Source organism: Vulpes vulpes, chromosome 7 (assembly GCF_048418805.1).
Source record: "Vulpes vulpes isolate BD-2025 chromosome 7, VulVul3, whole genome shotgun sequence".
NCBI lineage: Eukaryota > Metazoa > Chordata > Mammalia > Carnivora > Canidae > Vulpes > Vulpes vulpes.
Window position 1 is genome coordinate 116,246,111 of NC_132786.1, and position 12,246 is coordinate 116,258,356.

Below are 12,246 nucleotides of genomic sequence, written 5' to 3' on the forward strand. Positions count from 1 at the left end.
GAGAGCATGCACAATTGCGGGGAGGGGCAGAGGGAAAGGCAGAAGCAGATTCCCGGCTGAGCAGGTAGCCCAACAAGGGGGCTCAATCCCAGGACCCTGAGATCATGACCTGAGCTGAAGGCAGCTGCTTAACTGGCTGAGCCACCCAAGCACACCAAATCTGTTGCATTTCTATGCACCAATATTAAAATTATACTTAATATCTTCATATATATATGTGTGTGTGTGTGTGTGTGTGTGTATATATATATATATATATATATATATATATATGCAATGGAATATTACTCAACCATCAAAAAGAATGAAATCTTGCCATTTGCAGTGATGTGGATGGAGCTAGAGTATATTATAATTAAAATAAGTAAGTCAAAGACAAATACCATTTGATCTCACTCATGTGTCAAATTAAGAAAGAAAACAGGTGAACATATGGGAAGGGGGAAAAGAAATAAAGGAGAGAGGAAATAAGTCATAAATGACTCTTAATGATAGAGAACAAACGAGGGTTGATGGAGGGAAGAGCTAGATGGGTAATGGGGATTTGTGAGGAGCACCGGGTGCTGTATCTGAGTGATGAATCACTGAATTCTACTCCAGAAATCAATATTGCACTGTATGTTAATTTAAAAAATTTAAATAAATAAAATTAAATTAAAATAAATTTTAAAAAGTATATCAGGTTTAAAAAGATTAAAATCCAACAAACACTTACTAAACAGATTTGGTAGTTAAAAAAATTTTTTTTACCTAATTTTAGATATGTAAGAGAAAGCTGAAAAATAATTTCTAATCAATTTTTGTTTAAAATTTACTTTGGCAGATAATACAGAACAATTATAAAATAATTATATACCAGGAAACAAGCAAATTTGTATAACAGTCATCCCATACCAGTTGAAACCATGCAAATTCAAATCAACTTTATTAAATGTGAACTATGTAATGTTTTTCATTGGCCTTCAAGAGGTTAAAAAAAATTTACAGTGGTATACTTATTCACTTAGTCTATATTTTGTAATTATCACAATGCAAATATTAATCAACAAAATTTCCAGCAAACTGAAATATATTTAGGAAGAAAAAGTTCACGACCTTTATTATTATGATAATAAAAATGTACTTAGTAAATTTAGTACTTAGTAAATCTTACTGTCTCAATTATTTCTCAAAAAATGAGCCTTTGAGGCAGGTATTACCATAATCACCCAATTGACTGTGACAGTCAATGCCAAATCTAAGATCCAAATTAGGTCTCTCTCTCTCTCTCAGGTGCCTTTCTTAATATCTCTGGAATATCATAAAAATGATTTTAATGAGTAGCTGAAGAACTAAAGTAAAAGAGTTTTTATACATTAAAACATAATTGTATTAAAGCATCTATACTTAAGAAAATCCCACAAGCAACAAATCGATTTTCTGAATCAGCAGTTATTAAACTCAAGTTCTTTGCTTCTTCATACAGGTGAAGAACTTACACTATGAATTCCATTAGCACTGTGATAAAGGTGAAGTCAAATTAATTCGAGCCACCTACTTGATAAACCTGTGATCTTTATAAACACAAAAAACAGGTTAGTATAGACTCCTAATGGTGTAATTATTCTGCATCAGAAATAGGTACACAATTCCATAATAAGGCAAAATAATATAAAATACATTGTAATTACTACAGACATTGTTACAGATCTTTCCATATTTATGCATATTTAATTAAAATGATATTTATCAAAAGGCTAATGAGATCATTTTGAATCCCATTTACTGAAAGGCTAATGAGACAGTAGAATATGAGCTGTTTATTAACTGAAGAACAAGATATGTGGCAACTATACAAAGTAAGAGAGAACCAGAATTAAAAAGTAAAATATCACTGAAAGCTTCTCATAAAACTTACAGTGAAAAAAAAAGTCATATTAGAGATAAGAAAAAACCATGTACACAATGAGGGGGGCACTTGGCCACCCCAAGTGTACTTGAAAGCCACAAGTATATGAAAGTTGCCTAAATAACTCAAGGGAGGAGCACTGGGTGTTATGTTATATGTTGGCAATTTGAACTCCAATAAAAAAAAAAATTTTAATAAAAAATAAAAAAAAAGAAAGACCATGTACAATGTCAGCTTCCCACTTAAACTGATAGATAAATGAAAGTTTATAGTCTTGTCAAAGAATCTATCTAATGAGAGTATATAAATTATTATTCCATTTTCCAGGATTAGAGTCATTATAGGTATTTAAATACAAGTCATTGCACAATGGCAAGATAGGCCATGATGCTCACAAGATGAAATAAAATTTCATAACACTGCACCTAAAACAATCTCACAGTAGATGGCTACACCTCAGAAAAACACTGTTGATATTTCATTGAGCCAAAAAGCAAAGTTCCCTTACCATGTGAATATAGTGGAAAGTAACCATACTGAAAGGCAAGTGGAAATGCCAGTCATTTTCTCAAATGATAATAATTAATAGTAACAATATATATCTGAAGGCTTTGAGGTTCAAGAACGGAAAAGTCCAATGATATCAAAATGGCACATATTATCAAACTCTGAATAACAAAATTGTTTAACATGTAAATGCAAACTATTTGTTCATCACATAAACAGGAACTCATTTTAAAAAGTAAGAATAAGTAGCAGGTCAGTTCAAATTTGCAATTTTTAGATGAAATAGCAACTTTCTAAGTCAGGACCTCAGTTAAATATTTCCTAACATTCATAACAGCATTCATACATATACAAGTAAATCTAGGTAAAAAACAAAATTCATATATATATTGCAAGTAGCAACTCTTTTCTGCAGATAATTTAGCATCATGAATTATCTGAATAAAAATCCTAAGTAAATTACTAGAAAAGGGTAAAAATACTTCCATCAAAAACTTTTCTGTTCTGTGTGTATTCCTCAACATAAATTTACATGAAAGCATTAAGACATCACTAATTTATTTGTTAGGAAAAAGTGATACCTTATTATTTCACGTAAATAATTTGAAGGCACTTCACAGTAATATGTCTTTTTGTTAACACTTATTCGATGGTATATTTATTAGTTGTCACATTAAGGCCCTGCCAATAGAGTTTTTAAATATTTATTAAGCAACACCTCCTACATTCAAAATGAGATTATACTTAATATCTTCAAAGAATCTGAAATGGCATATTATATATTTATTGACTCCTAGAGTATGCTCCAGCCAGATAATGATCTTTCGTCAGTGTGAGAGCAATCTTCTCATGCGGCCATCTTCATACAGGCTTACAGAATGTAATAAAAGCAGAACCATTCCCCTAAGTAGAAGTGAAAGGATGAGTTCTAAATGTTGAGATTTTTACTTTTCTTTAAAATTTCAGTCCCTTGAAATCCAACTTCTTGAGTTAATACACAGCTATTAAAAAGTGGCAGACTTGTAATCAATACCTTTACTAACAGCTATTCCCCAGGCTCTCTTACATATAAGCACCCGAGTTTTGCAAGATGGAAAATACCCAATTAGGTTTTCCTGAACCAATTTAGTTTGTCCAGCTATTGAGTATTTTGACAATAAATATATTCACACTCTGGAGTTTGTGAGAGAAAAATTAGCCCTTTAATTAGCAATGAAACTAGTCTAGAAATGAGCCATCTGGCTTATCTCTGATCTACTCTGAGATTGTATCATGTCATCAGGAATTTTTTTTAAATACTAGGCATAAATTGCTAACCTTATAGTACAAACTCCTTTCATAAAAAGAAACAGAATGTGTTTCTCTAAAGTATTTGAGTGGATTCTAAGTGCAAAACATCAAGTTGTTCTCACTGCTATCCATTTTCCATGTTGCCAGAATAAGAGAACAAATCGGAACTCCTTATTCAGATAGAAGTAGATCTGGGAATAAAGAAAACCTTGTTATTACCCAGGTGCTTGTATTTCAGTCAGCCAGGCCTAAATAATACTGCACAAATTGTTGTAGCTAATTAATACTGATGGTTAAAATGATGCCTTTGAAGCCAAGTGAACAGCTCTTCTGAACTTGAGTCAGCCAATAAATATATATTGAGCACACACATTGCACCAGGCATTGGACTTGTCACCAGATAAATAAGGAATTTTTTAAAAAAAAGATATAGAGTCTAGGGAGAGCATATATATGCCAAAAAAAATCTGTGCAATCTGGTAAATGCAGTAATAGACTTACGTGTAAAACTGCCACTACTACAGACCTATGTTTTTCAAAGTAGGTAATCAGACTCATTTTGTGAGCCTTAGAATCAATATAGGCAGTTTCAGGCAGTTTTTTTTTTCTTTCTTTTTTTTTTTTTTTTTTTTGGTAATGTAATAGAGTATTAAACACTATAATGTACCTCATGAAATAAAACAACTTTGAACTTCTGTTCCAGTGTCTTATAGGTATAAATTTAGATACAGAGTATAGTTATAGACAAAAATAAGGAAGACACACACATACACACACACACACACACACACACATATACATCTTGGTTACAATGTAAAATATGCCTCTTACTTGGTATGGCCAAAAAATCCTTGAAAGCCACAAGTATATGAAAGTTGCCTAAATAACTCAAGGAAGGATTCATGAAGGAAACAGCATTCGGGTGATACTCTAAGACCAAGTTTGTTCAGTAGAAGAATTGGAGGCTTCCTGACAAAGAGAATAGGGTATATATAGGTTGAGGACATTGAAATGTGATTAGGGCCACATAATGAAATAATATTTTGGATACACTGGATCAAATAAAGTTCATTATTAAAATCAGTATCACTTTTTTTAAATGTGGCTAATATGTAAAACTACATAGATGCTTCAATTGGACAGTAATGGTGGAGATGATAAAGTGGAGGGAGGAAATTACACTAGCAGTGATAATGCCAAAGTTAAGCTTCTGAAATAACCAAAGTGAGGGAAGATGACAGTCCAGAACAGTAAGAATGAAGAGGAATAGGAGAGAAAATTTCAAGAGAAGAAAACCAAGTAGAAGGGACAGAACTTGGTGACTGAATGGATGAAAGGGATGAGGGAGAAAAAGCTATGTATTCATTCATTCATCCAAACATAATTCTGGATGCCTCAGATACGGCAGGTACCATGCTGGTTGTGGTATCATGAACTAAATGGAAGTCTGAAATGCTTATCAACATTCTGGGCTAAGAAATGGAGTCAAGGTTGTTCCACACACCAAAATAGCAAATAAAGGAGCAGGAACAGTTCTGTTATCATCACATGTGTCTATCATCTTATGGTTGGATATTCTTCCATTTATCTTCTATCTTCCAAGATATTTAATGGAGTATCTGGAAAGCAACTGGATGTCAGGAAAAAGGTCTAGGGTGAAGCTTGAGAGTTTTGAGTTATTAATATATAACTGGCATAATAATTGGCAGCTAATCCTTAGGAGGGGCTCTGATTACACAAGGGGTAAGGAGCCAGGATCCAAGGAAGAACACCAAGGACACTAAAAAGGAGAAGAAGGTAGAGAGCAAGTCCACTAACAGAGGGTAGCCAGATATGAAAGAGGGAAACCCATAAAGAGGAGAGTCCCAAAAAACAAAAGAGAAGTATGTTTTAATGAACTAACATTCAATAGAATCCAGTAAGAAGAGTGGTTTCAAAGAAGCACTGAAAAACATTTAACATTTGGCAAGTCAGAGATTGACGACCTTCACAAAAGTGATCCAGGAGAAGGCTGTACAACACAGGGGAAGCAAGGAAGTGGAGAGGCCAGGTAGAGACACCTGTTTCTAAAAACTTACTTGTGAATAAAAGAATGATCAAGCAGTGAGCACATAATTAAGGGAGGGTGTAAGGTGCTTCCATCTTTGTGCTTTGACTCGGGAGAGACTTGAACATGTTCAAAAGCTCAGAAAAGCAATCAAGGCAGGGGGATAGTTCAAAAGGCAAGAAATAATTAATGGAACAAAAGCCAAAGTTGCTGGGGAAAGAGAAGACCTGGAACACAGGAGCACAGGCAACTTTGAACAGGAGAAAGAGCAGCTCTTCCACAAAGATGGAAGTGAATGTGGCTAAAGAGATGACAATCAATTCAGATGCAAGTAAAGACTCTTTCTGTATTAAAATATTACCCAGGCTATAAAGTCATCACCAGGCTCCTTTGGTTATAGGTAACTACAAATGTGGTTCTAGGGTTCCAAGGATCTGATCCATACTTACAGCAAATGTTCTAAAGCCAAAGACACAGATTTATCACATTAAGGGCAAGTCAACATCTGTCTACTCCATGACCCATGATTTTCTATGCTCTAATACAAAAACAAAACAAAACACAACCCTGTAAGAAGTGACTATCATTAGTCTCAAAGAGAAAGGAGGGAGAAAATGTGGGCTAACTTGTCTTGGGTCGAGGAGTGCTTATGTCCCTCTAGGATTTCCACCTCTGTGTACCTGGAGTGGAGGGGGTGGGACAGAACCTTCCTTCTCTCCACATAAACCCTCACTAGCTCCTTCCCAAGGGAAGAGTCACAGCTATCACATTGAGCCACAGTTTCAGCCATGTCGTGGAGTTCCTTACTGTGCCCTAAAGACTGAAACCCACAATTCCATCTCCTCTACTCTTAAAGTTTCTGGTTTGGGGTAGTAAGCATGAGTGCCTACGCAGGGTCTGGAACCCCAAGCAGAGAGGTCATGATCATTTTATGATTAAAAAAAAAAAAATCAGACCTAGAGCTCCTCATCCCCTCTCTGCTCCAATTTCTCCACTGGAACCTGAAGAGGTAAGGGAAATTGAACCTCACTGGAAATGCAGAGAAGCCTCCAAACCCAAAGCCTCATGGTTCAACAATGCTTACTGGAAAAGCCAGACACTGAAGATTATCAAAAATTCCACCAGCTTTGAAGAAGCACTTTATTTCCCTGCTGGCTCCTATACCTTTTTATAAATCCATTCTTCAGTCCAGAAAACACAGAAGGCAGAAAGGGTAAAAGAGGATAATTAAGATATCAAAATCTTACCCTGAAACTCCCTTAACTCAAAAGCCCTTAGCAAAAGGGAAACTAAAATTTACACAAAGTTTTTCTGCCTCTTTGTCATTTTTCTTTTCCTCAGTCTGACTCTCCTGAAATCCTCTCTCTTTCTGCTTTCAACATGTTCAAGTCCATGAATATCTATCTCATATGTCACCTTCTCAAGGGAGTCCTCCCTGAACCCTCCAGTTAGATTTAAGTATCACTGCCTTATCTATGTTCTCATAGGCCTTGCTTATGTCTCTATGAAGTCCTTAATTAGTTATTCAATTGTATCTCCCCTAGTAAATCAGATGGAGTTTGAAACATTCAGCTGTGTATCCCCGACTTGAGCAGTCCATCCAGGCTGGTCCCTGCTCTATGCCACAATTCATCTCTCCTTCCCCTGAATTCCCACAGCACTTTGTAGGGAGCAACTGGGCTCAGGAGCCCTTAATTAGCACCCTCCCTCTTTTTTTGGAAGAAGAAAAAATTAAACAAAGAAAAAGAAAGGAAAAAGGAAAGGAGACCTAGAAGGATATTTTATCATGGATAACCAATCCAAACTAATCTTACTGACCAGACCAGAAGAACCTAAGGAGCAATCTTTTGACTCCTCATCTAATCACTGTTTTGGCCTGGAGCTATGAGAACTCTTAAATTGCCAGGCTAGAAGGAAGATGCACAGGCAGTGAAAATGAGTCATGAAGCAGTCCATGGGCCTAAGGCCCCAAAGACAGCCAGCAGCTGGGGTTTGTATCCCAGAATTTCAGGAAGAGTACTTCATACACATATTTTTTAACCAGTTAAAATATGCTAGGAAGTACATAGATTATGCTTAATAAATAATGAATTTCTAACTTGATTATTAGTAATGGGAAAGTCCCTTATAAAGTACATGACAACACACAGAGTACTTCTAAATACTTCCATTTTACACTTGAGGAAATGAAGACTCAGATGATTTGGTTGAGTTCTGTTAGGACCTTATTCACCAGAAAATATGAAATAAATACTTTCTTGGGGGGGAGGGGCAGAGGGAGAGAGACTCTTAAGCAGGCTCCATGCCCAGCATGCAGCCTGACACGGGGCTTGATCTCACAACCCTGAGACCTTGACCTGAGCCAAAATAAAGAGTTGGATGTTTAATCAACTGAGGCACCCCAAATAAATACTTTCTATATGCAATGCACTGGATGTAAGCAATTCTGTTCTCATGGAGCTTCTTTTTAATGAGAAAGACAGATAATAAAATAAATAAAATATACAGCAGTCAAATGGTACTGCTGGGAAAATAAAGCAAGGTAGTTAGGAAATAGGGGTTTTGAATTAGATGGCCAAAGAAGGCCTCAAAGGCAAAAATGACATTTAAGCAGAGACATGAACAGAGAGGAAGAGAGCCAAGTGGTTGGTGTTCTAATCTGAACTATTACCCAAATCTTGGGTTTCTACTGCTTTTATGTTCCTTCAAATATAGCAAGTTGCCTTAAAAGAAGATGTTGGATCCTGCACGAGTTGCCATGCCAAGAAAAGTGAAGAGGAGAATGCACTGACAAGTCCATGCTGGTATGGGATGTGCAAGGTGACAGAGGCTGAATATCCCTGAACCATTGGTTCATATCTGACAGCAAAGATATGGAACATGAAGTACTGTTCATTGGAGACTCCTGGGTTCAGCTAATGTACCAGTGCAGGATCTGGCAGGAGCTCTTTTCGCCTCTGCATGCACTTAACTGTGGCATTGGCAATGATAGCACATAGCATGTGCTTTGGTAAGTGGAGAATGGGGAGCTGGAACAAATCCAACCCAAGATTATAGGGGTCTGGGTGGGTACTAACCACCACAGGCACACAGTGGAGCAAGTGACTGGCGGCATCAAGACCATCGTGTAACTGGTGAACCAACAGCAGCCCCAGGCCCGAGTGTTTGGTGCTGGACTTGTTTCCCAGGGCCAGTACCCTAACCCACTTCATGAGAAAAACTGATAGATGAATGAGCTGGTCCAGGCAGCACTGGCTGGCCACCCACAGGCCCACTTCCTAGATGCCAACTCTGGCTTTGTGCACTTAGATGGTACCATAAGTCACCATGGCATGTACGAATACCTGCATCTGAACCATCTGGGCTACACAGCTGTCCACTGGGACTGGCACTCCCTGCTTCTGCATATGCTGGCCCAAGACTAGGGCAGGGTATCCCATTGCCAGAGGCTAACCCCTAAACATCCTCCTTCTCCAACATTAAATTCTCATTTAAGAAGAAGAAGGAAGAGGAAGAGGAGACAGAGAAGAGAAAGAGCCATAGACTGCAGAGCCACAGGAATAGCCAGGTCCTCTTTGGAATCTCAATTTCACATTGGGCCTCTTACATCTGTAGACACTGCAGGCCAGCAGAAAGGATATTGTGTCCTATGAGATAAAGCATGTAACCAGAAAGTGCCTTTAGAAACGGCTGCTGTACAACTGCACAGTCAGTATCATAATCCAATGTGTCAGTGCTAATCACATGTGGTTCTTGGGGACCTTATTAAGATTGTTCTCCTGATTTGCTACTGGTACCTGCTAGAGCTAGAACACCAGATGACAGGACATCAAGTGACTATATGAATAATCAAACTACCATCATAAACTGGTGTTATCTTTTTCACCAAACCATACAACTATCTGGGCCCAACAGCCATCCATTCTCCAGAAGACTGGGAACATGGCCACAATTAAGCTGAATGAACAGATGACTCAGACTACTAGAGTCCCTGCCCCTAATCCTTCAGCACTTCTTCAATCCATATAAATTGGCATCATAAGAAGTTTTCTCTGGCCAGTTAATGGAAGAGAAAAAAGGGTAGGTCTTTTTCTTTCACAAAAGGATCTCTATTGAGCTGGCAAAAGCTAGGTGTAAGTGGTCACTGTATAACACCACCACTCATTAGTGGCCCTTCCACTGGGTAGAACTTTAGTTAGGAGGCATGGCCTGAGGTCAGGGTATACATTGGTTAATCGTTAGTGGCTTAGGAGTTGACAAGCTAGACAAGAACTTAGAACAAACTGGAAAACTGGTTCAGTTTATGGGGCCAGCTGGCAGGCAGTAACCTGCAAATTTGAGATGCTGCTATAAAATGAAGTATATGCTTAAAACCAGTAATGCATATATAGTGCCATCTTTTCCAGAAGGTATAAAGTGGAGGTGAGAGTGCTCCCTCTATTTCCTTTAACTCTAATCAAAAAAATGTATTGGCAGTATGTTTTCTAAATTTGGTGAAAAGCATGAAATTACAGATTCACAAAGCTCAGTGAACCACAGTAGGAAAATTACAATGAAAATCACACCTATGCATGCTATAGTCAAACATAAAACTAAGACAAATAAAGCACCTTTAAAGCATCCAGATAAAGTAGAAATTACATACAAGAGGGCAATTACATCAATTTTTAAATAAGTTTTTAATGGAAGCATAACACATGCGGAACAAATATAATTATTTGCCACGACTTATCACAAAGTGAAGATGACTAGGTAACCACCACCCACATCAATAACTACAACAGAAATCTTCCCCTTCTTAGTTATCATTCTTCTTCCTTCCCAAAGCTAATCACTATCCTGGTTTCTAAAACCAAAAATGAGGTTTGCCAATGGTTAACCTTTATACAAATTGAATGCATAACATATTTGTGTGTGTGTGTGTTTGGCTTCTTTTAACATCATTGAGATTCATCTATGTTCTTACCTGGACCAGTTGTTCATTTGTTTCTACGGCTATACAATGAGTGATTATACCACATTTAATGACTAAGCCACAATTTATTCACTGTACTGTTGATAGACATTAGAGGTGTTTCCATCTGGGGCTATTAGGAGAAGTGCTGCTATGAACAACCTGCGTTCATCTTTTGGTGTACACATGCATGCATTTTCATTGAGTTCTCTATCATATCTAATAACCCACTTGAAGAATTTTTTCGTTCCTGAAATTTGGACTTAGTAGTCTTGGAGGTCTTAGTAATGAACAGAAGAAAATGGTTTCAGTGAATTTGAAGTGGACACTCCTCACTAGCAAGATTGCGCTTTTTCCTCTCATTAACCAACAGAGAGAGAAGGGGATCACTCTACTGGCAGGGTGAGAGATCCCTTTTAACAGGGGGGAACTGGGGGGGAGGGGCAAGATGGCGGAGGAGTAGGGTCTCCAGGTCACCTGTCCTCAACAAATTACCTAGAAAACCATCCAATCATCCTGAAAATCTACGAATTCGGCCTGAGATTTAAAGAGAGACCAGCTGGAACGCTACAGTGAGAAGAGTTCGCGCTTCTATCAAGGTAGGAAGACAGACGGGGAAAAAGAAATAAAGGAACAAAAGGCCTCCAAGGGGGAGGGGCCCCGAGGAGCCGGGCTGAGGCCGGGGCGAGTGTCCCCAGGACAGGAGAGCCCCGTCCCGGAGGAGCAGGAGCTGCACCAACCTTCCCCGCGGAAAGGCCTCCCGGGGAATTGGAGCAGGATCCCCAGAAAGGCGGGGATGCCCTCGGGCTCCCGGGGACAGTAACAGAGGAACTGCGCCCCCGAGAGTGCGCCGAGCTCCCTAAGGGCTGCAGCGCTCGGCGGGACCCGGAGCAGCTCGGAGGGGCTCGGGCGGCGGCTCCGCGGAGGGGGCTGCGCGGCTCCGGGAACAGCTCGGAGGGGCTCGGGCGGCGGCTCCGCGGAGGGGGCTGCGGGGCTCCGGGAACAGCTCGGCGGCGGCGGCGGCGGCGGCTCGGGCGGAGGAAGAAGCTCCGCGGAGGGGGCGGCGCAGCTCCGGGAACAGCTCGGAGGGGCTCGGGCGGCGGCTCCGCGGAGGGGGCTGCGGGGCGGGAGCGCGAATCCAACAGCGCAGGCCGCGGAGCACAGGGCGCCGGGACACAGCCCAGGATCCGGCCTCCCCCGGGACAGGCAGAGGCCGGGAGGGCCCAGGACAGCAAGGACGCTCCTGCCTGGAACTGAGCAGATCAGCGGCCCCGCCCGGGAGCCCCCAGACCCTGCAGCCGGAGAGACCCGGTGCTACTGCGGGAGCTGACCCCAGGGTCCCAGAGCTGCCCCCGCCACTGTGGCTTCCTCCTGGGGCCTCACGGGATGAACAACCCCACTGAGCCCTGCACCAGGCAGGGGCAGAGCAGCTCCCCCAAGTGCTAACACCTGAGAATCAGCACAGCAGGCCCCTCCCCCAGAAGACCAGCGAGACGGACCAGTTCCAAGGGAAGTCAAGGGACTTAAAGTACACAGAATCGGAAGATACTCCCCGTGGTT

At 40.1% G+C, this 12,246-nt stretch overlaps 1 protein-coding gene and 1 pseudogene across 6 annotated transcripts in view; one reads left to right on the forward strand and one right to left on the reverse strand.

The window, feature by feature from the left end:
• Positions 1-12,246, reverse strand: part of IMMP2L (inner mitochondrial membrane peptidase subunit 2) — an 848,028-nt gene that overhangs the window by 674,795 nt on the left and 160,987 nt on the right. The gene's annotated exons all lie outside the window — the stretch shown is intronic.
• LOC112929858 (platelet-activating factor acetylhydrolase IB subunit alpha1 pseudogene) lies at positions 8,531-9,192 on the forward strand (annotated as a pseudogene).